Below are 4550 nucleotides of genomic sequence, written 5' to 3' on the forward strand. Positions count from 1 at the left end.
GCCAGTTTAGTACTATTGGGACAACTCAGGCATACTTCACCATGGAAATTAGCAAAACACGAACAACAACAAAAGAACCACCTCAGTCAAAACTGCTTCTATGTCATTCTTATGAAATGATGCTAAAAAGAAAAAAAAAAGACAATTGCACAGGTCTTCAGATATAATGTCAACATACACTGTATTCCGTTATAGTATATTAAATATAATGTACTCTCTTTGTCTATGGAGATTCTCAGTCATCCAGGTCATCGTTGTCCCAAAGGTGCTTTTTTCCAAGAAGCATCTGGACTTTCTTATTTTTCTTTGAAGACATTTCGCTTCTCATCCAAGAAGCTTCTTCAGCTCTGACTGGATGGTGCGGATTGGAAGGATTTATACTCCTTGCAGACAGCTGGTCATTTGCATTCTTTTAGAGAGTCATTGAGATCACCTGGAAGTTTATCTGTGTCATCAGGGTCACCTGAGTAGTGCAAATGGCTGTGGAGCCTTCTTGGAACTGCTGGAAGGACTGTGTTGTAGACTGCAGACAGATGATGTAGTATCCCTTTTCCCCCTGTTGAGAGAGGGCTGTTCAGTTTTGACCTAGATGGCCTCTTTGACCCTTCTTTCAAAGCAGCGATCCTCTCTGTCCAAAATGTGGACTTTGCTGTCTTCAGAAGAGTGGCTTTTGTCTTTTAAAGGCAGATGGACTGCTGAAGCTTTTCCTGATAGTTTTGTGCTCCTATGTTGTGCCATATGTTTATGAAATTGTTGCTTTGTACTGCATATACCACAATGCACAGTTTGTTTCTGGGTGTGTTATCCGTGGGGTGGAGAAACTTCTGCCTTAGTGTATTCTTAGGTTTAAAGTGTGCATGTATGTTATGTTGGCTGAAGATTCTCCTGAGCTTTGTCAGAGCTGAAGAAGCTTCTTGGATGAGAAGTGAAAGTCTTCAAAGAAAAACAAGAAAGTCCAGTTGCCTCTTGAAAAAAGCACCTTTGGGACAATGTATTCTCTCCTAACTGTGAAAACATTGGAAATGGGTGCACAGTAATATTAATTGTTTCAACTTGTCTTTAAGTACAGCTCTTCCCCTTTCAAATAAACAATTTATATCAGCGGTCTCCAACATTGGCAACTTTAAGACTTGTGGACTTCAACTCCTAGAATTCCTCAGCCAGCTTTGCTGGCCGAGGTATTCTGGGAGTTGAAGTCCACAAGTCTTAAAGTTGCCAAGGTTGGAGACCCCTGATTTATATCCTTTCAACATTTTGATTCAGTTCACATATGACAATTTTCATATAAAATTAGAATGAATGCTACTCTATCTCTTACCTTTTTTTTTACATCCATAAGCTTAGTTATAATATACACTGTATTATGATGGGCAAGTAATATAAAATTTCCCAAAAAAAATTGGTTGCTGCCCTGCTATATTTTGAGTTTAAGGATAAGCTGAAGAACTAACAGAAGTGCTTATATAAGAAATTGGCTGTTTGATGAAACTTTTCTCTATCGTTTATGTAAATCAATTCCTAAATTAATTATATCATAAAGAAGGGTTTCTCAAATGTTGTGATGCCCTGATCTCCTATTGTAATAAATGAATTGGTACGACAACCCCATATATTATGACATTGGTCATAAGAACATCTACATAGTATATGGCCATCAGTAGCTACAGCTTTTTGTAGTGGATATTTCTGGATACAACTTGATAAAAGGTAAAGGTTCCCCTCGCACATACGTACTAGTCGTTGCCGACTCTAGCGGGTGGTGCTCATCTCCGTTTCAAAGCCAAAGAGCCAGCGCTGTCCGAAGACGTCTCCGTGGTCATGTGGCCAGCATGACTCAATGCCAAAGGCGCATGGAACGCTGTTACCTTCCCACCAAAGGTAGTCCCTATTTTTTCTACTTGCATTTTTACGTGCTTTCGAAACTGCTAGGTTGGCAGAAGCTGGGACAAGTAATGGGAGCTCACCCCATTACACGGCAGCACTAGAGATTCGAACCGCTGAACTGCCGACCTTTTGATCGACAAACTCAACATCCTAGCCCCTGAGCCACCGCGTCCCTTTTCAACTTGTTAGGTGAGAAGAATTTTGAAAAGAACACATATTTCATATATTTAACAAGGTTCAGTTTTTGATTTTTATTTCCTCTGTTCTTTGAATGAAAACATTCCTAGATGTCTTACTAAGTCAATATGATTTGGTTCCAAATAATGTGTTAGCTTTCTTGGCCTCATATTCCAAGAAGACAGATTTTGTTCAGACAAATAACACACAGAGATCATTTTTCTTCAGTAACAAAATGTTAGTAAAAGCAAAATATGTGTAACATTCATCGTTCTTGTAAGATTTAATCTTACTATTATTAGCAAGATTTGTCATCTCTAGCTATTCATTTACCACCCCATAAAAATGTTTTTAATTCAAACATTAGGAAACTAAAATAACTTCATCAGCTTCATTAATACTGATTGCTTCACTTCTACATACACTCCATATATTATTCAGACAAAACAGAAACAGATGCATCAAAAGAAAAAGATGAAAAAGAAATGTGGGGCCCGGATACCTCATTATAAAATCTGTCGACTTGTTTTGAGGAATAGATCTTATTCAATAAACACAAAATCCCAGTGTTCATTTTCCATCTTCAATAAATACCCCAGAAACTATTGATAAGAAAAAGTCTAGATAGCAGATATTGCAATACCTGGAGGCAGCAGAAGAGAAGAGAAAGAACCAAAGAAAATAACGAAATATAAAGACCTGCAAATAGAAATAGAATGACTGTTGCAAAAGAAAGTAAAAAGATAGTACAAATAGTAAAAGGCACCTTGGATGCAATCTCAAAACAACTGGAGCACCCCTTGAACATCATCAGTCAATTGCAAAAGGCAGCTTTACTTGGAACAGCTTACATTCTGCAACAATGCTTTTAATATTGTTAAAGATTGTATCTGCTTACCCCCCGGTCCTTAAGAAAAAAATCAAGAAATAGACAAAAATGCCAACTTCATTTTAAACATCTAGCTAACTCTGTAACCAACCATAATACAGGTAGTTATAGATTTACAACAGTTCATTTAGTGACCATTCAAAGTTACCTCACTGAAAAAATCGACGTAGTCAAAGTTACAACCTTTGTATCATCCCCACAATCATGTGATCAAAACTCAGATGCTTGGTAAACTGGTTCATATTTATGATCGTTGCAGTGTCCCAGGGTCATGTGATCACTTTTTGTGACCTTCTGAAAAAGAAAGTCAATGGGGTAGCCAGATTCACTTAACAACTAAGCTAGTAACTTATCAATTGCAGTGATTCACTTAATAACTGTGGCAAGAAGGGTTGTAAAATGGGCAAACCTCACTTAACAAATTGCTTTCTTAGCAATGTAAATTTTGGGCTCCATTGTGATTGTAAGTTGAGGACTACCTGTAATAATCAAATAAATGTATATGCCACTTTTTAAATTTAAATTTAATACAGTTACCCATAGAAGGACAAAGACTGCCAGCATTGAAAGTAGTACACAAAAAAATACAGCTGTCTTCTATAAGTATGTGAATATGGTGCTTGCAAGGATTAAAATAACATCTACTGAACAGACTAATAAACGCGCCTACATTACAGTAGTAGTGATTGCAGAAGAACTGGGTATTGAAAGTAGAAAACCAACCACTGGAAGATCAATCTGGAGGCCAAGATAAATAAAGATCAAATGCAAGTATCCTGTTTCCCTCAAAAGAAGACATCCCCTGATAATAAGCCCAACCAGGCTTTTTAGCACATGGCCAAGCGCTTATTTCAGGGTTCAAAAAATATAAGATAGGGTCTTATTTTGGGGAAAACATGGTAATTTTAAAAACATTTAGGAACAAAAATGGAAGAATGTAAGGACTAAGACAAGCCTCATCAAAAAGTATTGGCTCAGCACCAGAAATAATGCAGAAGCTTTGGAAATCATAAACAGCAATAACTGGGAAAATTGAATGGCATGAAGCATGAAGCATCCAATTTAAGCAAAATTAGCTACATCAGTCAGACCAGAGTCATTCTACCAAAGTATAAATCACAATAGAAATTCCAAGAATGGAAAACCAAAAACAAAAGAAAACAATTTAGTTTTGGCAAGATTTATGAGAAACTCAAAAAGATTAAAATAAAAATTCTGAATGGATAAGATAACGTGAGGATGAATTTAGTAAAAACCAAATGGAAAAACAGCACAAAGGAATAAAAATTGAGTGAAAAGAATTAAGCACTTGACTTCATATGGAAAAGCTCAATTGCATGACTTTTGGTTCAAGTATATGACTAATTTACATAAAAAATCTAAATAACTTAATGTTGCGTAAGGAAGACAGCAGTGATTGGTGAATAATTGGCCAAATCTATGATTCAAAAAGGCCTCAAAAAGGGACAATACCAGGAAACTCTAGACAGATAACATTCTCGCCTACAATGTTTAAATTACTCATAGGCATAATAGCAGACAATTAGAAGAAAATAACATTCTTTCAATAGAACAGAAAGGATATAAAAGGAAAAGCAGA

The sequence above is a fragment of the Ahaetulla prasina genome, chromosome 2 (assembly GCF_028640845.1).
Source record: "Ahaetulla prasina isolate Xishuangbanna chromosome 2, ASM2864084v1, whole genome shotgun sequence".
Taxonomy (NCBI): Eukaryota; Metazoa; Chordata; class Lepidosauria; order Squamata; family Colubridae; genus Ahaetulla; species Ahaetulla prasina.